Genomic DNA, 27,059 nt, shown 5'->3' with positions numbered 1-27,059 from the left:
CTCATTGTTCCTTGATCTCCTAATGAAGTTCTGCTCTTTCAGATTTGTTTAACACGAATGGATGACTGAATGAATTGAATAGTGCTGTAATGATGAATTTGGGTTACAGGGTTTGGCCTATTTCATTCCTTGCAAACCCATGATGCATGGAAGCTCATTCAGTCACACAGCTTTCATCAGAAAACCAATGCCAACAATTATGGAATTTGCTTTACATTTGTAATTTGCCCAAGCTAAGGAAATTTGGGGGCAGGTTTGTGTCATCTGCAAATTAAATCAAAACACAATGTTATAATATTCATAGATGGCATAATACAAATTTAAAAGATATATAATATTTATTTGTTATATTATTTATATAATAAATAATCATATCATCATCATAGTAGAGTTTGATGCATTTGAATGCATGAATTCTGCTATATAAAATCTATAATATTTAAATATAATACAAAATTCTATAAGAAACGTTTCCATATGAATACAAATATTCATAATTTATATATAAATTCTCTCTCTCATATATATATTCATCATATTCAATTTATATTTTATTATTAACCTGTACTAACATTTAAATTATACATTTATACCGAAATAATTTTCTTTATTACAAAAATTACCTTAGTCAAATGTGAAACATTTAATTGTTGTTGTTGTTATTCAAATAAACACAATCGATCGTTTGCTGGAACATTCCGGCCATTGCGTCCATTATAATTCGCATGTATGCATGCATCATTGTGAGAGAAGCTGGTGTGTCTAGGACCCCGAGGACGCGGCGTCGCTGCAAAGGGATCAGTGCACAGACAGACGGGCTGTTTACCAGCTCCGAGCTCAAAAAGAGCACGACTGCTGTGTGTTTGGAGAGCAGTGTGGCTCGATTTACCACAGGCTCTTCCTTTTAAAACAGATCGTTTTCGTTTTCGACTCGTCATGAATAATAAACTGTTCTTGTTGTTAATAACATCGACGAATGAAAATGTGTCAGCTGCTGTACTTTGTGCTTCTGCTGAGCTCTGGTTTTGGTGGACTGTTTGTCTGTTGTTGAAGGTAAGATCCCTTCAATGTGTTGCAATAAATTTCTAATTATATATATATATATATATATATATATCTATATATAATATATATATATATATATATATATATATATATAGTTGTTTTGTTTTCCCCAGAGTGTCTAACTTCTAATGGAGAGGACTATAGGGGAATGCAACAGAAGACATCCACAGGGAATATCTGCCTCAACTGGAAGAGTCTAAACTCTCAGACAGGAGGTAACTTATGTTTCTACCTTTCATGATATATTTGTACATTTTTTACTATAAAATTGGAAATCAAACAACACCCCTAAACAATGTAATCATATTTAGGGAAATCAAGCTAGGATACATATAATCATGCATATTTACAGACTGCATCCATTAATTGGAGAATGCAGTTTTGCAAACTGTCAATGTTGCTTATTATAGATTTTGTAAATTATGGTTATGTATGATGTGGGCATGCTGCCCAGATGATATTATGTGCACAACTCAAAAAAGCTGAGCAATCACTCTTCAATAATACAGACAAGGGCTTTTATGGGGATGTGCATGTGGACACATGCTCCACACAAACAAAACTATGTTTAGATAGAAAATATGACGTACAGTATCCATTAAATTTTATTTTAAAGGTTCATCGTTTTGTTTAACTTCTTGCCAGATGTTGGAGATCACAATTTCTGTCGCAACCCGGATGGTTCAGAGAAGCCCTGTGGTGCTATGTCTCCGGGTCCGATGGATGGAGTGACAGGGAAAAGAAGCATGTGATATTAGGACATGCCCAAGGTAGCCATGTTCACTCTTAATTAAACAAAATATTTAAAAAATTACAGCAGCTCGTATGCATTCATATAAATGTTAATTTTCTAAATTCTTGACATTAAATTGAACCTTTTTAATAAAATAAATATCACAAATCACTTGGTGTTTTGGGGGAAAAAACACTCCGGCATAAAATATGATTTTGCTTTATGAAAGTGATTTATTTAACTCGTGTCTTTCTCAGGCATTTCACACTAATGTGCTACTCTGTTTCAAAGATCTCATAATTTTAGCTACACAGTTTCTTCCAGGAGCCTAGAGGAAGCTAAGCCAGCTGTCTTTTATTTGGTTTATTAAAAAGAAAAAACTCTTATTGAGACTATTAGACCAGTTTTAATTCACGCTTATGCAGTTTACTTAGAATTATCTTTTGACTCAACATGCTGCAAGGACAGATAATGTTGAACAACATAAGTCTAAACTCATACGCATCGGTTTCTCTCATCAGCTGGGGCAGACAAAGGAACAACAAGGAAACTTGTTTCTGCAGATGTTCAGGAGAAGGTGTAGGCCTCGCCCTCTGGGATTCTGATTGGCCGCGAGGAAGATGCCACACCACGGCGACAAGCCACTGATTGGCTAGCTGAGCTGTGAACTCATGTTCTTCAACTCTGCTGGAGCGTGTAAACACTTTTTCAGAGTAGAAGGTAGTGGAAAAATTCTGAGAGACGCTGCAAGAGAAGTAAATGTTTATGTGAATTCTTCCCGTGGGACCTCTGAAGCATATCACATCCAACTAATGTAAATAAAAATAGCTAAAATTGATCTCATTATGCATGCTTCAAAAAAAAAAAAAAAAAAAAGTCCTAGTAATGGCCTGATGTGTCTAGTAAAGGCTAAAGCTTTGTTTTTTAAAAAGCATAACAGCACACTATATTTCTTGGTTTTGTGAATTTTGTTTGACTCATTTCAGGATGTAACGAGCAATTATAATGATTGTTTGTGTTCACATACTTGGGTGGAGCATGTTTTCTATTTTTCACCCCCGTCTATTTTCTAAATGTATGTTATTGATCTCTGAATGATTCACCCATGCAAATGTTTCATTTTTAACTTTTTTTTTTCAATCAAAATCAAAATTCAAACTTCAGACAGACTTCTCTCTTGTGATGTATGCCAATCAGGGTATCTTCCGTCCATTCCAAATCCGTTTTCAATTAAAAAAACAGAAAACGAAAAGACTCAAGAGGATTCAAGTGAGAGAACATGGACAAGACAGTTGGTCCGTGTACGTTTTGATCATTTCATTTCCTATTTAGAATTCAATAACGAGAAATGGAAAAATGGCTCGTTTATTCGTTTTTCTGTTTAGTTTAGTTTATTTGTCGTTTGGGGTTTACAAATCGGTTTATGGCTTCAATATTTCATTCGCACTTGTGGGCGGCGCTGAAACGCTGCTTTCATCTGATTGGTCGAATCGCTCCGCCTTCAGTTCGGTCTTTTCATTCTTTCAGGCAGAATAAGAGTCAGTGCGAGTGCGACACTGAAATGTCTGAAACCACCACTCACTGTTAATTAGCATAATATTTGAGTCAGATGTTGCTGGACACATAATTCGTGCTGCGGCGACCTGCAAGTGACCCCTTTAAATTATTTCTAGCTTATAGTATTGTATGAATATTGTCCCACTGATAAATACAGTGCAAATAATTCTATCTCCTTCTATAAAATTAAAGTGGAAATAAAAATTAATAAACCTTAGCTCAATGATAGCTGTATAATATAAACACAACATTAACTACTGCAGCTGGTGCCAAAATAAAAATATATTATGTATTATGTAACAGCAAGTCAAATGTAGACTAGAGGGCCACACACTTGCACTGAATGTAGCATTGAATAGACTGAACATGAGCCAATACCCATGTTACTGTTTCAGGACCATATTTGTTCCTCCTAGTTTACTGTGTTTTGGTTAGGATATTTAAAGATGCAGTTTTTTTTTTTTTTACCTCTGCCTCCAACAGATCCTCGATTTGTAATTTGAGGTTATGAAAAACAGAGGGATCAGCATCACTGTGACTACTATATATATATATATATATATATATATATATATATATATATAGATATATTATAAAATTACCACATAAATAATTTATAATTTTCACTTATCCCTCCTTACTTCAGAACGTCTGTTGGAGGCCCCTCATGGCTTGGAAAAATGTTTCCAGACAGATTCAGGAGATTAATTCCAACACACAGGAATCAGCACATAGGGCAAACCTAGTGACCATCTTAAAGGAAACATTCATGTGTCTTATCTGCAGAGGTAACCCACTCACCAAAAAAAACCTGCATCTTTAAATATCCTAACCAAAACACAGTAAACTAGGAGGAACAAATATGGTGCTGAGAACAGTAACATGGGTATTGCTCATGTTCAGTCTATTCAATGCTACATTCAGTGCAAGTCTGTGGCCCTCTATTCTACATTTGACTTGCTGTTACATAATACATAATAATTTTTATTTGGCACCAGCCGCAGTTAATGTTGACAGCTAGCAGGAGTGTGTGGTGGGGTGCCAGGTCTGTTTTGACCAATGGATGGAGACCTCAAGGCAGTGCCCTAAATGCAGATCTGAAGATTTTGTCTTTATAGATTACATTTTCCATTGTACTAACTGACGTACACCTCTGCATGCAGACACCCAACTGTACAAATTAATTTATAGATTTAAAAAAAACCCAGTCCTGAACCGGGAGAACCATGTTCTGCAGAGTTCAGTTCCAGCACACTTGCTTGGACATTGCTACTGATCCTGAAGACCTTGCTTAGCTTAGTTGTGTTTATTCGGGGTAGCTGAACTTTGCAGGACACTGGCCCTCCAGGAGCAGGACTGAGAGTCCTGACATTAGCTCTTTTTACATTCTTTGCATGTGATTTATCAACACACTTAGTACATCTTAAAATATAGAGCTCATGAAAAATAAAAGTTCCAGATGGACAAACATTAAATGCATAAACCAGTGTGAATAAACAATATCTTAAAAGAAATGTGGATGTAGGTTGGTTGAAAAAGCCAGAATGGGGAAGTTTTAAGTAGTTGTACAGCTTAAAGTGTGAAGTTTATTCTTGTACACAGATATGGCATATTCATGGCAGTACACATGAAATTCATGTATTTATTTTGTCATTTTAAACTGATGTAAACAGAAATCCTGTCGCCCCCTCTAGTGGACATTAAGTGTTAAGGCCTTCATTGCTTAGATAACAAAAGTCACTAGGATTTTTTTGGGAAGGTAAGTCTGGCCAGTTATATAGCACCGCAAGTCAGATGAGTCTGAAGATCTGAGCTGAATTTGGTGAAACATTAAAGTTCTAGTCTGTGTCAATTACTCTCATAATAAATAATAATAATCTTCAAATATATGTTTGCTTTCTCAAGCCCAACAAGAAGACTAAGAAGAGAAACATAATTCAGTTTAGTATGTAATAAAACTAATATTACTAATTTCATAAATTTAACTATATTAATTTTCAAAATTAATTATTATTGTCACACACACCTAGTACCTTTTGACTTAAAAGACGAGAGTGGTAAATGTTACAGACATATTATCATGGATCTGTTCAATTAATTATTAATTTTTATTTACACTTCATTTTTATCCAAGGAGACAGAACTATTTGCACTGTATTTATCAGTGGGACAATATTCATACAATACTATAAGATAGAAATAATTTAAAGGGGTCACTTGCAGGTCGCAGCAGCACGAATTATGTGCCCAGCTACATCTGACTCAAATATTATGCTAATTAACAGTGAGCGATAGTTTCAGACATTACAGTGTCGCACTCGCACTGACTCTTATTCTGCCTGAAAGAATGAAAAGACCGAACTGAAGGCGGAGCGATTCGACCAATCAGATGAAAGCAGCGTTTTCAGCGCCGCCCACAAGTGCGAATGAAATATTGAAGCCATAAACCGATTTGTAAACCCCAAACGACAAATAAACTAAACTAAACAGAAAAAAAAAAAACGAATAAACGAGCTATTTTTCCATTTCTCGTTATTGAATTCTAAATAGGAAATGAAATGATAAAAACGTACACGGACCAAGTGTCTTGTCCATGTTCTCTCACTTGAATCCTCTTGAGTCTTTTCGTTTTCTGTTTTTTTAATTGAAAACGGATTTGGAATGGACGGAAGATACCCTGATTGTATGCCCTACTTCTCCAATCATTTAGTCCACTTACATATCACCCCTTTTTTACAATCAACTACATGCTCACATTCAGTTCTGCCTCCATCCAATCAACAACCGATGGATAAAAAAAAAAGTCCTCATCCTATGTTTTTCTTTTTCAATAGTCCTGTTTCACTCTGGATATATGTCACATGAGGGATGAAAACATTTGATGCTGCTTATGTTTCATTGTGACTTAAGTTTTTTTTTTTTTTTTAATGACAAAAAGAAAAACATTGTTACAGTAGGAAGGACATGGATGGTAGGGAACACAGTTGTCAGTTGAGAGCACTCACTCCCAGACCACAGTAAAACTGTTTAGTATAAATATTTGGTTAATTAATGGGAGTGTACAGCTGACTTACACTAGCAGCACAGATTGAAAAAAAAGCAGAAAGACTCATATCCTGTTCATCCTGTCACTCCATAGACCAAAACTCCACAGAAGCCACAGTTCCAGAAGAGTCTGTCCCCACTCAGGGACTCACCCCAAGAATGGTGGAAACCTTCGAAAACGCAGACTCCTTCCCCTCGCAGGTGGAGGGTGCGGCGGTGCAGCCTGTGAAGGGAGTCCGCCAGCAGGTCAGGAGTGGACCCAAGAAGAAGAAAGACCTTGGGACTCTTGGTAGGTGTTGGTTTGACATTATTAAAACCTCAAAAATACATTCAAGAACTGAGAAGTTTCATAGGTATACTGGTTGTCTTTGCTACCCTGGCAGGTTATGTTCTTGCTGTCTTCATGATGGCCATTATCATCCTACTTGGAGGTGGCATCACAATAGGATACTTCTACAAACGGTCAGTATAACCTAAAACATGATGTCCCATTACAGTGTGTACTTAAGAATGGAGATTAGACAGCTGATATCAATAGAAAAGGACAACAGACAAAATCCAGGAAAAAGAGGCACTTCGGTTCTTCAGAATGAGGATACTTGAGATGAGATGTGTGGTCGGTACTTCATGTACAGTTCATAATCATTGTAGTTTCTTTTTTGCTGGAGAGTGGAGTTGTTTGGGATAGACTCTGAAATTTTGAGATGTTGGTTTTGATCTACTCAGAGTAGCTCGGAGGTGCTGTCTAAGGAACAGAGATAAAGGACATGATTGGCTATGCTACATGCTTTCAAGGGAATAAAATGTTATGGATCTTAAGGTCAGGTATTAGCTGGAAACACATACAAGGTTCATGTAACACTTTCATTTTAATGGCATTAGACACATGAGAGAGAGATGGTGAGTGGGTGTAAATATTGGAGGCATCTGGAGTGTCTATATTTAGGAGGTTGTTTTGACGTATAGAAGTGGGTGTTGAGTTTAGGGATGAAAAGCTGATATCAATAGAGATTTATAATAATAAATGTACCCAAACTCATATTAAACTAGAAGCGCTGCAAATGTAGGTTTGTAAGCCAGCCCTCAAATTTGAGGTTTCACTGTTGGGTAAATCTTACATTTCACCCTAAAATCATTTTTAAGATAATTGATCTTATTGTTGGACCATGTGAGATACATAGTCATAATTTATCAGAAGAAATACAAAGACTTTTTTATTTAAAGACACTGTAACAAATACTACCATGAAAGGTAGTAAACTATGCTAAAACTAAAATTGAACAATATGACATTTTCACAATAAAATAAATAAATCTTGTTGGTTCAAAAATATGTTTCATCTTTATAATTTCCTATTTTATTATTTTTTACATTTTTAGTGATATATGACATGGACATACTATTGGTGGGTTTCATGTGATTCACCCTCTTGATGGTTGACAAACTTCTGAATTTAGGTCTGAAACTTCAGTAATATCTGGTCTCTATCTTGTAAGTAGTTTGGCAGGGGACTCGATAGCCTTGGGCAGCATGCACTTGTGCGTCAGCTGATAATGTGTGTATGTCAACGATTAATTGGCTCAGTATTAATAAGCAGTGGCGGGATGCTGGCAGAGAGGAGGGTTTACCTATAATACCAGGACAATGTCACCTACAGGAAACATGTTATAATGTAACAGCACATGGATCTCATATATTCAAACTCTTCTTCAGTGTCTTTACTTTTTTAGCAAGAGTGGTAGTGTTCAGTTCAGTTGTGATGAAGCAGAGTTGGCTGCAGACACTCAGGCAGGAAAGTGCTGGGTAAGTGTAGGAGGATTGCATAACACGACGCAAAACTGAATGGCTAGAGATGGAGTGAAAGGAAGGATAAGACGGGTGTGTCCTGTAATATGACATTTCTGCAGCATTCATCTCCCATTGTCTTGAATCGGTAAAGGAGAGTGATCGAGATTGGTTTTTTCTTTGGCAGCAAATGACGAATTAGAGTTGGTCCTCTCCACACAGTAGCACATTTATATCTCAACGCTAAAAAAGGTGATACTGGAGACAAATCACTCCTTCTGTCTGTAGTGCGTCACTGTTAAATATTACAGTCTAGCTTGAATGGATATATTAGAAATGGAAATAATCCTCAGAATATTCAAAGGAAATGAAGTATGAATTTGGAAAACTCTCTTTGGAACAGTTAATTAAATATCTTGGACATTTGATAAGTTTAAAAACAGGGTCTTAATGGTTAAAGTGCTATCATCTTTAATCAAAGATCATGAGAACATAACAATGGCGGCCTAAGCTCTTTTCCTTCTTCACCATTTCCACAGTGGTCATAACATTGCAGTGTAACATTCACTTTTTGTTTTTCACGTCACAAAAACAAAAATTAAACTTAAGAAATATTACACTTTTAATCAAGCTTTTAATTAAATATGATTTTAATTATTTCAATGGACAAAAGACTGTCTAGTACTAAGCAGCTTCTTCTAATTCAAAATATTAAGTTACTAAAGTCATATGATAGAGTATAAATATTCAAAATATACATATTATATTGTTATTTATGGCTCTAACAAGTTTTACACAGAAGAAACATTTGAACAGCACAGTGTTTTATGAAACTTTTCACTCATGTCATGGAAAAATATTTGAAATTGAAATAATATTAAAAAAAAAAAAGATTAGAAATTTAGAAAGTTAAAAAATGTTTTTTTGGTGTCTGTCTTCTTTATACCCCATTCTCTTATTCATTCAGTTGATGAGTGAAATAAACATGAAGAAATCTTGGTGTTGTGGCAGTGGTTGAAGTGAAATGGTTTTGTTTTTTGTCCCATAGGGGTCGTGACCTCAAGAAACAGCACGAGCAGCGGGTTTACGAGCGGGAGATGCATCGCATCACTCTTCCTCTCTCTTGCCTTTGCCAATCCCACCTGCGAGCTGGTGGACGAGAACACCATCATCATCTCGACTGAACCAATCAACCAGACCCCCACTCAGGAGCTGGTCGAGGGAGCCGACCCCCTTATGGGGACGGCGGGGACCCCCGGAGCTTGATGGAGGAACAGGATGAGTGCCTGGAAAGGCATCTTGTTAAGACTTGTCTATGCAGCACTGCAGAATCTCAGAGGACCAAACCCCACGTCCACCTCCCTCTGCCTGTTGTCTCTTTTCTCTTTACCTTGCCTTTACAGCACGGCTTTCATGGTAAAGGTAGGGCATATGTCCTGAGAGAGCGGTGAAAAGTTTCTGCTCTTTTGTCCCAGACAGTGTCCTTATTTCCTCAGCAAAGTTGTTGAGGAAAGTAGGACATATGCAGATACACTGGAAAAGGTGATATGGTGGTTTTTGTATAAAATATGCATGTCAGGGATTCGCCTGGAGAAAAATTGCAAGTACTTTTTGTGCAAATCATCATCACAGGGCATGAATTTTCCCTGCTTCTTGAGCTCCAATGGGAGGGTGACAGTCCAGGTTAACAGCTCCAAGTCTTTTTCTGAAATGTCGATGGATCAGATCACCTGATGTTCTGCCGTTTTGAAAGAGAGACAATCCATTCTTATCTTCTTTCCTGCCTTTTTCGTTGTTTATGTTCCTAATGCAGATGTGGTGGAGAGTTGAAACTGAAACTGTACATGTGTAACTGAATCTGTTGCTCTACAGCTGGGCTGTTCATTCTGCAGGGAGCTTTGGTTAGCAACTACAGCTAATTGAGTTAATTGCCTTTGATAGCTCTTTCCCAGAAATTCATATTCATTAGGCAGATCATGTGGCCTGGGATGTTAGAGCTAAGCTAGGTGAAGGTTTTGACTAAATGAAGTGGAAAGCTTTTCCAGAGATCTTGCCTTAGTAAATTACATTTGAATGTATTGTTGCTCCTGTGGCCACAATCTGAGAAAGAGCAAGTGAGCGCTTGTCATGACTTCAGTAACAGTCAGAAGTGAGTCGGATTATTTTTTACCAGTCAGAGTAGTGAGTCTAGCCGTCTCTGGTTACATTTTCTATATCAGTGTTTCATTTGTTCCTGACCATACAGATGGTCAGAAATAAGTTGATGGACTTTAAAGCATGAACCTGAAACTGAGAGGGTACAAGATGATGTATTAAAATAATGTACTGTGGTCTCATTTTACAGAGATTTTTTTTTTAGATGTATGCATTTATTTTCCCATAGTTGATTGTAAAGCTGCTTGAGGTTCCAGAAGATCTTGTATTTTTATTTTCAGCAGTATGAAGAAAATTATATTGATGTCCTTTTTTGACGTTCTTGCCTTATTTTACACTACAAGTTCATGACGTGTTCCATGTATCACTTAGTAGGAATGTTTACTTTCTTGCACATTATGGGAGTATAGTGCCAAAAAAAAAAAAGTTCAGAATGGAAGATTTGCGTACAGTGCAGTATACACTGAATATTACTTATTTGTTTATAGTTGTTATAAAAAGTACATACTACTGATCCAAATTTGGATTATTATTATTATTTTTTTAAATAATTTATGTGCATTAAGGCTACATTAATTTGGTCAAAAATGTAGTTAGTAGTTAAAAAAATAAAATTGTGAAATATGACAATTTAAAATAACTGCTTCTATTTTTGTATATATTTTATCCTTAAGAAATAATTCTAATAAGCTGATTTGGTTCTTTACAAACGTATTTATAATAACGGTTTTCAAATGGCTGAGCTACTTATGTCTGGAAACCACGACGATACAGTTTTTTTCCTTTGAGAAATTTTGAGATTTGAATAGAAGCAACAAAGTAAAAAGTGTAAATTATATGCCACGTTTTATTTAACCTGGTTCAGTTCCCAGGTGACTTTAATTGCTTCACACTTAAGAGTAAGACGCGCGATTTAGAATGGACGTGATCATAAACGGCAAAATTACGCGGGGGGTATTACGCGGTGACGTCGGCGTGTAGAATTTACTAACGGCTTCGGAAAATGCCTATTACAGCAAGGATTCAGTTGCCCACTGTGTTTGAAACGAGCCTTTAAGGTGCTTAAAATATCATTTGGAATTCGAGAACTATGCTAAACGTGCAGAGCCGGGGACACTCCAGGAGCAGGTTTGGAAAACACTGCACTATGAACTCATTCTGTGTGTTGTTTCGACTCAGCTAGAGGCCTCTGTATTTTGAATTTATGAATCCAGTGAAATTACAGGTCAAGAAAATATGTTAGAAGTCGCAGATATAACGTCCAGGCCATCATGTCACACAAAATGAAAGGTCAAGGCAAGGCAAGCACTCTGCATTATGGGATAGTTTTGGTACATTTTAGCAAATCTAGTTAAGTCTTCTGTGTATATATTAAGTCAGCATCTTATACTTACACAACAGCGCCTCCCTGTGGCTGATTAAACACTTACCATACATATTAAATTGTTGGTGAAAAAGAAAAAATGAAGATGAAGATGAAGCCAATACGTACTCATCTTTAATCATGAAACATTAGTGTAAGAAATCCTGTGGCGTACAAGTAGTGGTTATAGTTTTGTACGTGTCAGTACCTTTGATTGCTCTTTTTACAGCTTTTCACATTCTACAAAACATATGCAAACTGCAAATCCACATTATCCCAACACATGACTTCAAATCTATACAAACAAGAACAATATATATCCAGTTAATTTAAACGTTATTTGTGATCAAAGTAAGGATGACATTCATTCTCAAAGGTCCTCACAAAACGTCCACTCGTTTAATTCTGTGTTGCAGACATTTTGATTTACAGCCTGTTTCAGTACTGAGCTGATAACTCTTAGATAAGACCGGTCCAATATCCAGCATTACTTTATTACATTATCTCACTTATCATTTCACTTGGGAGAATACAAACTCCAGAGCAGGTTTAGATGCAGAGAAAAATGATCCTTGCCCTGTCATGTTATATTTACAAGGTGAATAAACTCCAGTTTTTAAATAGCTGATGTACCAAGAATGAAGTACAATGTAAGATGCATTTCCAAGGAAACCACATATAGGAAATCAAATCTGATCTCAGAAACGTTATTACTTCCTTTCATAAGAGTTTTATCACTCTCTGTCTTTGGGTTATAAGTTACAGAGGTCAGGACCTCAAGTGCTAGTGGTACAGAAAGAGTCAAGGGATTGAGGGCACTTAAGCACTACTCTCTGCATGGGGCATGGTTGTGGTTCAACAATAGAGTTTCAATATGTCAATAGAACCTTCCGTATTTTTTTATAATTTGAAATAAGAGGTTACTCACCTGAAAACATGTCAAGGTCACATTTAACCTTATTTAATAAATTTCCATGACAGTTAAGCTCTGTAATTCCCAATATCCTCAATGATGTTTTTATTATGTAAATCAGCATTAACAATACAACTTTAAATATCATTACTGAGAATCTGGGAGGGGGATATGCATAACTATATTAAAAATCTAATCTTAATGGTCTCAAATGCCTTACGACGTTTGTTATGGGGTGAAATATGACCCAGACATGTTCTTGAAAGGTTTAATGACAAACACACTTTTATTGTGATCGAAAAATACTTATTGATCAGTGTAATGGATGCTAAACGATGAATTTTCATAAATCTGACATTTGAAACTTCATTAGGGAAATCTATAACTCGCCTAGTGATAGACACTCTTAAAGGTTTGTGCTACATGGTTAAATCATAACTAAACCATCCGAATCAGACAGAAGGAAATAAAATTTCGTAAAGAAGCTTAAGGTCACTGAAATGTACCTGTTCCTTCAACAGAACTCTGCCAAGAACGCTTTACAGTTCTAGAAAGTTCTGAGTGTCATGACAGATCTCGACAAAGAACACCAGCATCAGCATGTTCCCCGTATGCAAACCCAAGGTAAATGCTCTGATTCAGTTCTGTAAACTCATCCAAAAATAACAATAAAAATTATTCCAGCCCATATCTCAGCCTGTGCTGCTGTTGGCTTAGTTAATGCTGTTTTCCTGGTTTTCAGAGGCAATTTCACCGGGTCCATAAGTCCTTAAAAACTTTCTGCTGAAGATCATCCAGTTCAGCAGGCAGAGGGATATTCAACTCCTGATTCAGAGCCAATGCCTCAAAACAGTCCTCCAGCTTCTGAAAAGCAGGCCTGAAGGAGACCGGAAGTGGAAAGAGGTAAGAACAGGAACTATTTCTGTCTATTACAGGATAATATTAATCACCATTATTCATATAATGTCTAGATACACTACTGTTCAAAAGTTTTGGGTCGGTGTGTCTTTCAAAAGAAGTATTTTATGCTCACTTTTTTGATCAAAAAGTAAAAGCATTGATATTGTGAAATACCATTACAATTCAAAATTTCTATTTGAATACATTTTAATGTTATTTATTCCTGTGATGACAGCTGAATTTTCAGCATCATTACTCATGATCATCAGTGTCAACAGGATCCTTCAGATAAAATCGTTCGAATATGCTAAATTTGGTGTTCAAGAAAATTTATTATATTATTAACAGAAATTTCCATTATTTTCTATTATTATTGTCTATTATTATTATAAATTGAAAACATTCTGAATTTGCTGAGTTGAAAGTTCAAAAGAACACCATTTATTTGAAACAATACATTCACATTTCCACATAATCTATTACTTACAATCAATTAAATGCATCCTTGCTGAATAAAAGTATTCTCCGTATGATACCAACTCTAAAAATCCCAGTTCAGGGTTTTACCAGCGCAGATCTTTAATCATAACGCCACACCACCATCATTTCACATCTGTCATCGGTCTTGGTGAGGAAGAGCCTAATGTTTCCATTTTAAAACTCACCTTCAGTATTACTACTGAAAAAAGAAGGGCCGTTTTTGTGACATGGTGACACTAACCTGTTGTCAGGGGGTGAGATCACAACAAGCCACAGCCAATGCGAAGAAAGCCGGAGGGACAGTGCCTCAGGAAGAAAATTTCTCAATGAAATTTTTCTCACATTGAGCCCAAAAAAAATCCAGCGTTCGGGGGGGGGGGGGAGGGTGGGACACTCGGGGTCTGCATTAACTTGACCAATAATCTATACCAAAAGAAAGAATAAGGACAAATGGAAGTGAAATAAACATGAAACATTTAAGTGGTCCTCTTACATAACTGGAAAATGAAATATATGAAGCAGTTTTGACTCAAACCAGTCGAGCACAACGTTTGCTTTTGTGTGCTTTCTGACATTCGTATGCAAGTGGGCTTACATAAATGACAGTTCTAAGAACCCATGCTGTCCTCATGAAAGACGTGCCATGAAGTCAGAGATGTTTACCACAACAAAAGACTCTTACCCTCACAAAAGCACAATCCCAAAGGAGAAAATATCCACCTTCTCATCATAGCGTTTACCTGTGTTTTACACACAGTTTACAAAAGACATCCATTAAGAAAAACCAAGCCTACAAAAACACCTATGTTTATAGCAGACCATGCCAATTACCTGGAGGAACACACACACAAAAAAAAAACGTGAGCACAATATTCTCAGAAAGCAATATAGGTGATTTTTTTATTTAAACTGTTAAATTAAATTAACAGAGAGGAAAGTATTACCATTGCCACACCATTCTAGTCAATGCATTTGCCTTCACTGTTTGACATTTTTTAAATCTTTCGTGGTGGCATGGTGGCAAAATCTGAACCTAAGTTTAGTTAAAGCACTATCTTCAGTGCAATACTCTCTTCTCACCATTTAAGCATTCTGGGGCCATCCAGTATGGGTTCCCCACCACCGTGTAGCGTTTCTTACGGTCAATGCGGTCTTAAAACAGTTTTATTCCTTCCTTCCTTACAGTTTTTTTATTGGTTGGTTTGTCGGGGGTTGGTTTGTTTGACCTTATTCCTCCATGATTAGACGAGACAACAGACCAAAAGTCTGCCACAACAACGGTGTTGTCCTGCAGGTGTCAGACAAAGTGGAACAAAAAAGGACGAGAGACACAGATGCTTAATATGTAAAAAGTGTTTAGCATGACACATAGTACAAGTTGTATGATATAAGTTCAATGGAGTACAAAGGAAACCTAAAAAAATGGAGAAAAAAAGTAAGTAAATAAATAAATAAATGCAAAATGTATTTATTTATTATGAAAATAAAACTTTTACTTAAAAATACATAACAAAATAAAAAAAAAAACACACACAAAATAAAAAGAAACAAATGAAAAGAAAAACAAAAATCTAATTCACAAAAAATAAATTAATAAAGTAGGTTGTAAAAGAAAGATTTTTGATAACCCAGAAGTCAATCCTAGCTTTAAACTATTTGTGCTTGTCTAAATGTATTTACTAAGCCCCAAAGGTATGTGGTTTGTTCTCCTAAAAAAGGTTCTTTAAAATAGCTTGTCATAAGTGATTCATTTCAGGATATGTGAAACACTGAGGTCAGTCAGGGTCAGACAGCATTTCCTGTCTTATCTTCTTTTCATTAAACTAAACGATCCTCAAGACTGTGAACAGATCTTCACCCTCGGGGCTCGACAATAAGGATTGCCCCGATGGCCCGGGACCAGCGTGAAAGACGTTCGGGACAGTAGACAGATTAGTCACTTGTTGTCGCTTCTCTGACAAGCCACGAGCCGCCTGAAGTGGGCAAATACATACAGAAGTATGTCAAAATACCGTCCTGCCAAGTAACTTTGTAGCTTTAACAATGATCATCTCTAAAATTGAATTGGTTTTATACAGTGGGAGTACAGATGCACCTGATTCCGATCTACCGGACATTTTTTGTTTTATTTTCTGTTCCCCCGTGCTTGCACACAAACTGCACTGCAATCATTTTCCCAATGGCCATTTGTGTGGAATATATTACATTATTTATTTATACTTAGTCTGTAAAAGGCCATTAACAGAGGCCAGAAATATGGAAGATGGACTACACAAAGAGGAGAAAATACTGTAGCAGGCAGAACAAGATCACTGTTCACGATACGTGAAATATAGAAAGAAAATCCCAAACATTGAATTTTATATTGTGTTTCTGAGGGGAACAGAACTGACTGTTTTCAGAAATGCCGTTTTCTTTTCATCTTGTCTCCGTATAATGCGTTTAAATTAGTGTTAATATGCTCAGCGCTACCGTGTTAACAGCAGTAACCAAGGAAACGCTGTATTACTGAACCATAATTGCCGCCTGTTGTCAGAGAGAGAATCTGCGTCTCATTCAGCCCACCTGCTGTTTCTGTTTCATGCAGATGTTTTATGTAGCATAATTTCACAAAGCTAAAGTTAGGTTATTCTGATTTTGCTTCAGATTTTGAAAATTAGACAGTCTAATATACATTGCACTTTTTTTTTCAATTAATTATTACAAATGCAGTGGGTTTGCCTCTCAATTTTCAAAAAGGCTATGAAAAATCAAGGTTGGTGCAACACAGAGTGAAATGTTATTTTATATGTGATTTTTCAAATTTCTGTACCTTCTAAAAAACATCTAACAAAAAAAACCAATAAAAACCTAAAGCATCATTTCATTTCTATTTTTGTGCAATAAGCCTATATTTAATTGTGTTTTTACTTGTAATTTGTTCTTTTTTACTGGCTGTCACTTGTCATTGTCATTAATAATGTTTAAACTTTAGATTTTTGTTTATTTTTGGCTAGTGATTTTTGCCGTGGTATCGAAATTGAAATAGATAATTGTAAAATTTAATTGGTACTAAAATATTGGGTGTCATATAAGTTTATTAGAATACAAGATAACAGATCAAAAACAATGATAACAGCATTACTAAAACTATTTATTTTTTTGTGGCAGGGCCAGTAGAAAAAAATCCTTAGCGTTCATCCCCCCTTCAATGAGGTTTTCTCCCTACTGTTCAAGTGTTCTTACATAACTTGTTTTTGAGTGCTTGTCTACTTTAGCCGATTTGTTTTTGCTGACACAAGCCTGTCAGCTATTCTTGATTATGAAAACCTGTTTGTAGGCCCTTGGCTCTCCAGGCAAAGGCCAAATAAGTGTAGACGTTGATCTGAGTTAATATGTGGAATGGGTGCTCCCGTTACCAGTTTGACCAGGCAATTGTGAGAGTTGAGATCACGATGTATGATGCTCATTGAAATGCAGATATGCCTGAAAGAATAAGAGAATAAAAATCAATCAGAGAGAAGACAGAAAAAGAGCTTGCGTCTGAGCAGAATGATGAAAGACATAACTGCATAAGACCTCTACAACCTCTTGATCACCACTACAAAAAAAGAAGTACTAAGACAAAAAACTGAAAAAAGTGATGCATCAGCAGCAGCACTAGGCAAACAGGACACAACACAAAAACCTCCTGCTAAACAGAAAGTTGCTTTGTCTGTCTTCTCAACTACTCAGACAGATCTTACTTCAGATGTACATGTTGTTGGAGATGAAAGTAAAACTGTGTCCTATCCAGGGGTGATGTTTTTAGTGGCAAGTAATGAAAATGTATGGGTGGATGATGAATTTAAAATAAGAGTAAACTATTAAATATTTCATCACTGACTGCTATATATATCTTCAATAATGGCTGGCAGCAATTAATATAAAAAGATGCCAATACTGGCAGATAATTCCAATATGGGTGCAAGATATGTTGTTGCATTCAAATTAAAACCAATTTAATGTGGAATAGTCATGAATCAATTATTTTTTACAGTAGGCGGGGGTTTACTCAATGTGACAACAGATAATAGAAATCAAATGTCCCTCACAAATGTCCTGATGCGTTTTGGTTTAGGTTATATAATTTTTTTTATTTTTTTTATTTTTTTAAATCACACCAAGGTTCATATTGTTGCCAATTTATGGTTAGGTGGTGCGTTTTTTAACTGGATTAATGAATTTTTGGGCACAAAGTATTGATATTAGAATTTTTGCTCCTCTAATGACACCAGACAGAGTGCAAATTATGAAGAGTGCACAAAATCCCTGTTTGCTATTGGTCGACAAAAGAGATAGTGCACCCAACCCAAAAATCATGCCAGTGGTTGAGCCAATGTTGTTGCATCAGGGACTGGTTGAGGCCACTAAAACAAAACAACAACAAAACAAACAAACATGCTGGCAGTACCAGACCCAATGGAGTGTTGAGAACAACTTCACAGGCAAATCAAAAACCTTATGGAAGTTTTCACCTTTTAGTCTCTGGGAAAAAGACCATATCACAATATATTAAGCTGGGATGGGGGATAATGTTTTTAAAACATCTCAAAAAATTACCATAAACCTTTAAATTGTCCTGTTTTATCTCACTGTTTCCTTCTAAAATATGTATTTATATAAGTGTCAAACTCTGACACACCCAAAAAAGTTGCCAAGGCTATAATGTGTGCAGACCCAGAAGAAGACCACCATGCTCACCATTCCACGGATGAAATGCTTTTTGCAAAACTAAAACTAACTCTTCTGTTTTCCCCCAAAGGGGAATGAGGGTCCTGGTACAGGGGGACAGGGAGACAGGACAGAGACAGTGGAGACTGAATTGGCTGGCCTAGTTATATCAGTACCAGATCCCTATAAGACAGCCCGTGGTGACAAGCACGCTAATGCTGGGCTAGGAATTACGAGAGGAATCGTTCACAACGGCAGCCACTTATTACAGACACATAAAAATATGCACAGACACACTTTATAGACAAACATTTATAGTGCAATGAGAGCCACCATGAAAGATCTGAAGCAGAGAGGGTATATCAATCTGTTATCCCCTTCTGTTTGGTTGTGGAAACCCCATACTTTGAAGCAAACCCACTGGGTGATCTGGAAATCAGGTAATGGTCTCACATAATAGACATCCCCTCACATGGATAAAACTTATAACCTTTTTATCTCGGTCATCCACTGCAACCACACAAACTGATTTTCTGTCCTCTAATTTTTAAAGACTGTAGTATTTTCCAGTAAAGTAGCAGCGATGAGGTCCTATCCCCTTACTCCTTTTTAAAGTTAATCTCAGGTGAATGAAGACAGTAATGAAGAACTAAACCCACTAACAGATGATATACAGTCCTTCCTAGAAGCAAGAAGGAAATCCAAAGGGGAGTTTTAAAATCAGGACCGCACTGTATCGCGGATAAAATCTCTTCAGAGGTGCCACCCTCAATCGAAACTCCGTTATCAGATTAAGGTGCCGCTTGTCCTTGTACAGAAACCCCGATGAACTTCAAAATACCGTGTGGGTGATCAAGACTTCTCAATCACTTTTAACCTGGAAAGAGTAAGAGGGAAACAGAGGCGAGGTGGAGGGGCAAAAAATATTACTAATCAGCTAAGATTCTTTACAAATGATTCAACTACTTCCATACGTCTGGATTAAAGATAAATCCTAAGACTAATTCTTTTCCTCTTGAAAACAATCAACAATTCTATAGCACCACTGTATCCGGCGCCACATGGATCTGTTTATCTGCTGGTTGAATGACCCTGAGCAGGGAACAGTGGGAATGAAAGGGGACTAACCCTGGAATACACCAATAACATGAAGGAAACATGATTACCACGTAATTCAGATTGGAATGAAATGAGTGATAGCAAGGGCGGAAACGGAAAAAACAAAAGGAATGATTTCTGTGTTCAAAAAACAGCGGCGATCGGCTCCTGTCACTCTCGGATTACCTAATACCTGTGGCTTTCAGGAGTTGGCTACCACCCTCCAAATGGGACAAAAACTTCCGTTTTATCAGGGGATTAAGCCCGCTCTTTGCTCCTGTACAGGAAAACCCCCCGATGAAACTTTTCCAAAACGTTGTGGGTGATTTTTTCAAAGATTTTCATTCACTTTTATCCTGGGAAAGAAGGAGGGAGGAGGGGAAAAAGAGAGGAAGGGGGTGCGGGGACAAAAAATATACCTAATCCGCGAAAAGATTCGTTAAAAAAAATGATTCATACTTTCATTACCAGGGTCTGGATTTAAAAGCTAAGGGGGGGACTAACCTTCTTTTTTACCTCTGAAAAAACAATCACAAATTCTATAGCAACACGTATTTCACCGGGCGCCACATTGGGATTCTGTTTTAATCTGCTGGTTTAAAATCACCACCTGAGCACGGGACAAACACACAAAAACAGTGGGGGACAAAGGGGGGAAGGAAGGAAAAAGGGTGGATTTATGGGGAAGAGATGAAGGGAACAATTACATGGGTAATTCCGATGGACTGAAATGAGTGGATACTTGTGTGGGAGGAAAAAAACGAAGAGGGAATTCTGTTAACACCCTTCCTTTAGGAAAACACGGTTTTCTTGTGGTCTTCTCATCCACAGGCGGAAATCCAGCTCCTTTCATCCCACCCATTTTCACCTCCCACCTGTGGGGCTTGTTATGGGGGGTTCACCTACAATCGCTAAGATTCTTAAATCGGATCATGACTCACTCAAGTCCACAAACAGCGTAGGGTTTGGAAAAAATAGATCGAAATCAATTTCCAGTTCTTTCTTAACAAAGTATTGAAAACAACCAAATTAGTTTTAATGAATTTCATCTTGCATTATCTTCTTGCCAAACTGTGTTGAAAAGAGAGGGATTCTTCATACCTCCTTTAGGCCTGTTTACTTGTCTCTTCAGCACGACGGATCAGCTCCTTCAAAAACATCACCTTACCTGTTCTTTAGGGGTCACCACCTAAAAAAAAAAATCAAAATCACACAGTGTTAGGTTTGAAAGATGAATTATTTCCAGTTCTTCTAAAATATTTAAACTAAACAGTTTTAATGAATTTCATCTGCATTCTTCTGCCAACTGGTGAATGATTTCAGGATGTCACTACTGAATTTATTACACTTTAGGAAAAAAAGGCTAAATTCAGTTGGTCCTGTCTTAAATCCCGAAAGATACATTCCTAACGGTGGCCTCCAGAATTCCTTCACTTATTCCTTTCGGCAGTGAAATGCAGCTTGACTTCCAAGGACTGACTAAGCCTTCAATGGGGAAAACCAGGTTCTGCCCTAAAGCCTTGGCAAGGAACCATTCTAAAACAACTGAAAAAAATAGGAAATTTAGGAAAGTTGAATGTATACCACCCACCTTTGATTATGGGCCCTGTGGTCCCAAAAAAGAACGCCTTTTCCTAGGGAATTTCTCCATTGATGAGGGTCACAGGTGTAACGGAAACAAATACGTGGTGGGGGGACGATTCTTGGGAAGTAGAAGGCGTAGTGATTCAGGAATGCGGGGCCCACGCCGATATCTCGAAGGGTTAGGAAATTCGAGAGGGTCCTTTGGGAGATGGGGAAAGAGGCTGGAGGGACTTGCAGGTGGCTGTGGCCTTTAAAGTCCTACCAAAACCCCCCCACCAAGTATGTTAAACCGTTAAATTTGTTACCAAAAACCCCAATCTCCAATTGGGGGAAAAGGATAATAAAACAAGTGTGGTAATGTATTTATTTTGCTCCCATCTCTGTATATCCAACATCCACTTTGGAATCCAAAAATAGGGAAACGGATTGTGCTTCCAAATTTGAATGTTACATAAGCCTGACACCTGATTAGATGGACATATAAGTTTACCTGAGGGACCTTCCTTTTTAATGTCCCATTTGGCCCACTGGTGGGGGACCACCTTTCGTTCGATCTTCAGCATCTGCGGGAGGGAGGGGGGGTGGGTGGACCTACGCATACGGGGGAAGCTGCCCGGGGGGGGGTGGGACCACCCAGTTGATTGCGGGATGGAAGGCCCAGGCGGAGGTCGTCCAACGCGTGTCTGGGCACTGGAGCATATTTCCATTCAAACACAAAACAGCTGACAGTGTTTCGAATGGGGGTTCCGGATGGGATGTTTCAGGGGTCTCACACCCTGGGGATAACGGGGGTGGGACCAATCCAAATTCCAGGGAAGGTTTTGTCATATACAACTGAGGTTATTGTTTTATTGTAAGGGGTCCACCAACAACAATTAAAAAGCTAGAGGGGGACAGTATTAAGTCACCATTCAAAAACTTTCGAGTATTGTTAACATTATGGGGCTGTTAACATAAACATTAATCTTTCATTTCCAGTCAAAGGGGGGTCTGGGTTGCCAACACCACACAAAGGTTCCTTTCTGTAGTTTGCAAAAGATAAAATTCTCCAAAGGCACAACCACTGTAAATTAAGATTAATGGTAAGACATAGGAACACAGTGTGGATCAACTAAAAAATAATAATGTAATATATGTATAAATAAATTTAGTAAATAATATACTTCAGGGCTGCTTTCATTACATTTTTGGGCAGATGGGGGCTGCCAAAAACAAAGGGTTCAAGTTCCAGGTCACAAAAACCCTCACCTGGACATGAATTTGTAAATTAAAAGGTGACACAATTCCGTGGACACACAGAAGTAAAGGCGGGTGGACTTCAGATGATTAACGAGAGCAATGGTTGAAAAAATTTAAATTTCCACATTACCACACATTTTGGGGCACAATGAGAATTGGCAAAGAGAATTTACATAGGGAGGTTGGGACCAAGGTTCACTTTAGGTTCCAAGTTTCGTCTAAACATACACAATACAGTGCAACAGCATAATAATGAGTACAACCCCCCTCCTAAAACGTTAAAAAATTCAGCCATTACACGCTTACTAGACAGGACATGTTTAGAGTCCTTAAATGAAGATATAATGTTTTCCAATACAACCTGCTTGTATTTCAATTTACCAAAATGGAGACTGCCAAAATTATTCACGCACAAATAAGATTTTTTTTTTCTTATCAAAGTGGATTAACATTTTTGTGTTGCCCCAAATATGAGTTTAACCCCCACTTCTCCTGAAAGTTACTATAAATTCAACCACAAAAACCACCAACAAAAACAGTGGTAGTAGGTTTTACGGTGCTCATTTTTGTTCAACAGGGTAAACGTATTAATTAGTGGAAACTAAAAACTTTTAAAAAACCCAGGGGACAAGTAATTTTTCCTTGCCAATTAAAAAAAAGTGGTATACTAGCCCCCCACTTGAATTCATTACTCCGGCCTTAATGCTGGCCAACAGGGCATTTGAACCCACTTGGAAGAGGAGTGTGGGTGGGAACTTTTTGCTAGGTGGGAACCATTTCTTAAAGCATAAGAAAGAGGGTCGTGGTACAAACGGGAGTCCCCCACCCCTTAATAAATTTTTTGTGAGTTTAAAGTGTGGAAAATATAGAGAAGCAGCCAATAGCACCACATTTCCCCCCCCCCAAAACCCAATCGCTTTTGTGGCAAGGCTCCTAGAAATAATCCGACTTTAGTGAGGACTTTGAATTATTTGCTATCAAAAAAAGACGCGTACAAATAAAAAAATTTGGCAAAGGGTCTCAGAAACAAGGCCGGCAAAAAGCTAACTAAAGACTCCTAAGGTGAGGGGAACACTTTATTCTCAAACAGAAGTATGACGGGGCAGGCCTTTTTGCAGGGGAAAGTTGGGGGGGAACATGGCATTTGCTTGTTCCCGTCACCAACCTCTACAAATGACCCCTACCCGGGTTAGCCAAAAAGCAAAAATAAAGACTTCATTTGTAAAACTTCTTCCCAAGGGCCATATAGAGACTTTATGGGGGGAAAATTTCCGTACTCTGTGTCTCCAAGAGACCCAAGTGGAATTTTCTCATTTCGAATCCAAAGCATTTCTGTTCTGGTATTGCTAGGGAGGAGGAGGTGTCTAGTGCGAGAACACGTGGGCTTAGGCGGTAAAACAGTGCTATGTTCTCCCCCCAGTTGGTAAGTAAAAAGGCTTTTATATAGGGTATGAGTGACAAATGAGGGGCCTGAAGGGGAGGATGTGCGGTATCAATGCGGCATGATTCACCACTTACTGTTTGAGTGTAATCAAAAACTGAAACAGAAGATTCTACCCTCCCTCATTCGCCTGGCATTATTTTTTTCAGCAGACATGAAGAGATGCATGCGCCTAAGGTGAAATCCTTCAGTGGCATGTATTTTCACTCAACTAAATGCTCGTGAGCCTGTGGGGATGCTGTAGAGAAAGCTTAGCAAAACTCCCCCATTTACGACAGGCATTTAAGGAGTCATCCATGGTTTAAACAGGACAGATGTAAAAAATGTCATGAACTTACCTCAGTGCTATAAGGGTCAGACAGTATACTTTAAGTTTCTGGATGACTACTAAGTAACTAAATATTTAACATTTTCTGAATTGAAATCTGGGTGTACTCATTTCTGCAATCCTTCATTAAACAAAATTGCTAGTTTATTTATCTTACAGAAATGTTGGCATATATTTTGTTGTTTTTATTAAGTATATGTTTAATACGTTTCAATTTTGCCACATTTCCTTAAATTATATTAGTGATCATTAAGAAAAATACATCTTTTATATTTATTCAGAGGAGGTGTACTCATTTATGCTGTGCACTGTACCTCCCAACATAGGTATGCATTAAAAAGTTAAGAAACTCTTGCATATGACTACTTTCAAGAAACCCCTAAAATACATGCTCCTGAAGCATCCAACAAAGTGTCACATGGATTATAATCCTAAAGAAACACATCAAAGCTATATAACAAACACAGCCTGTTTCTAGGGAGTTGTGCAAATTTAGTTACGACCAGGTTAAAATAATTACCATAGTGTTGAAAAGGGAGTGTCTTTGTAAGTGCTAGGGAAAAGCTATAGTATGAGTTTGCATATTCCAAATGCTTACCATGCCGTTCCTCTGTATTTTTCACATTGCTTCAACAAGTTAACGTTGGCATGATTTCATCTCACCTTAAAGTTAATATTAAGCATACTGGTAAAAAATGCAAAGTACCTCCTCCTCCATCAGAGCTGACACCGAGGAGTCCATTGATCTCCAGGATTCGGTCCCCAACATGGATGGCGTTCCGAACCTCTGGACTAATATGCATCCCTCTGACCCTGGCTAAGGATAAGATTTTGGGAGATTCCCATCGTGAAAAGACAGGTTAAGAATGAGGATATGAATCTCATAGTTTTTTTGTTATGGTTTCACATCTGAAGAACACAAAGAAAGTGTCAGTTTGTGCCCTCAGTCCAACATACGTAGTCGAATCACCACAGTTATGCAACACATTCCATCTGTCTCTGGCACTGGGTGTGGTGACATTGTGGTGAATCTTCGAGGTGATAAATAACTTAAAGTCTCTATTATTCCAAATGTTTCTCAGCATATTCAGCTTTATCTGACTGCTTGTTTAAGGAGGACTCAAACGAAGATCTCAAGCAAGAGTAATTGGGAGATACATCAAGTGATTTACATGTTAATTCCACACATCTTTACTTACTCTTTGACCTGAACACTGGCCGTGGCACTGGTGCAGTCTCTAAGCACACTGACAGAGAAACCCCTTTTACCATTGGTGGCAGCAGGCATGGACACCAGAGTCACTGTGTGAGGGAGCAGGTCCGTTGGAGAGTCAGCCAAACCGCGCTTCTCCAGCACTGGCGTTAGGACCACCTGCTTATAGCATCTACCACTGTTTGAGAGAGAGAAAAGGAAAAGAGCCTCACGGGAGTTTGAAAATAGGACCTGAACTTACAGGACAAGAAATGACAAGAAAACAAGTCACCTATAGACATGTTATGAAAACTCACGGTGTGTAAACTGCCTGCGCTTAATGAAAACAAATAAAAAAGAAAAAAAAAGATAACACAGTCAAAATAATAAAAAGAGAGGGGGGGTATGATCAAATATACAAGTACTAAGATACCGATGCTTACCTGAACTCACCTAACATTAAGTTCCCCCAGATGAATATAACATGTAAAGGCTACTTAGGTTGTTTGAGTTATCATGTGATGTTTTTTCTCAGTTTAAACTTGGAACTCATGGGGCCTAATGTATTCAAGAACATGAATAGAACAAATGTGTGTACATAAAACCAATATGTTAAGGTGGTAACTTTAAATAAATGGGTCAATTTATTAAAGAATGAATCAATTAAATTACAAAAATGTAAAAAAAAAAAAAAAAAAAAAAAAAAAGCCAGATGTGCATAAAATGTTTTCTTGCAAAAAAAAAAAAAAAATTAAAATAATGTGATTCACAAGAAATTAGTAGATTTTGTACAGTTAACTTTCAAAAACACATTTGCTTATCTATTAATGTCATCTTATTAACAACACAAATGACAACCAGAGATCATAGCTGAGAGGATATTAAAGATAATTAATAAAAGGTTAGTCAGTGAGCCTACAAGTGAAACTGGACATATTTACATTTTTTAGTGACTTGTCAGGACACACCTCATAAAACAGGGACATCTGGTCACCCTAGCTAAGATATGTAAAGTCAACAGAGAGGAATCATCACTACAGTTTGGAGCTAATGCGTGTAAGGTTTTCCTCACCAGTACAGTCTACAATAAATACATGTACAGTTTGGAGGTGAAATATGTAAAGTTACTCACCAGTAGAGTTTAGTACGGTTCATAAGGGCATAGGTATCCTGATTCCTCAATCACCACCCTGCAGCTTAAAACACATCGAAGCATTCGGGATTGTATTTATAGTCTCGCTGCCCACCTGAAAAACACAAATGCCCAGTGCACATCAGAACACTGCCATACTGTCGTTACGATAATCCCCTCAGTACCAGCAACACCAGCCCTGACAGTGGTCCAGATACACTCTTTCTGGGATATTCCTGTATGCTGCGTGTATGCAGATTGCTCTCTCTGCCGAAGCCAGGCATGGTGGATCATGCCTTCATTGTGCTTCAGCTGCTTTGTGTCAGTGCACTGCCTTCGTCCAGTCTGCGTTTTTTAA

The 27,059-nt window shown here is 37.6% G+C and overlaps 1 long non-coding RNA gene and 1 pseudogene across 1 annotated transcript; one reads left to right on the top strand and one right to left on the bottom strand.

Annotated features, from left to right (window-relative positions):
* Nucleotides 1-552: 552 nt before the first annotated feature.
* On the top strand, nt 553-9,550 carry LOC109069830 (annotated as a pseudogene).
* A 15,550-nt stretch (nt 9,551-25,100) lies between these two features.
* Nucleotides 25,101-26,718, bottom strand: LOC122142887. The gene is made up of 3 exons (XR_006158837.1): nt 26,702-26,718; nt 25,577-25,768; nt 25,101-25,190 (listed from the first exon to the last, which is right to left on the bottom strand). It is a non-coding gene; the product is annotated as an uncharacterized LOC122142887 (long non-coding RNA).
* Nucleotides 26,719-27,059: the final 341 nt, after the last annotated feature.

Source organism: Cyprinus carpio, chromosome A5 (assembly GCF_018340385.1).
Source record: "Cyprinus carpio isolate SPL01 chromosome A5, ASM1834038v1, whole genome shotgun sequence".
In the NCBI taxonomy this organism is placed as follows: domain Eukaryota; kingdom Metazoa; phylum Chordata; class Actinopteri; order Cypriniformes; family Cyprinidae; genus Cyprinus; species Cyprinus carpio.
This window is presented reverse-complemented; position numbering and strand designations above follow the sequence as displayed.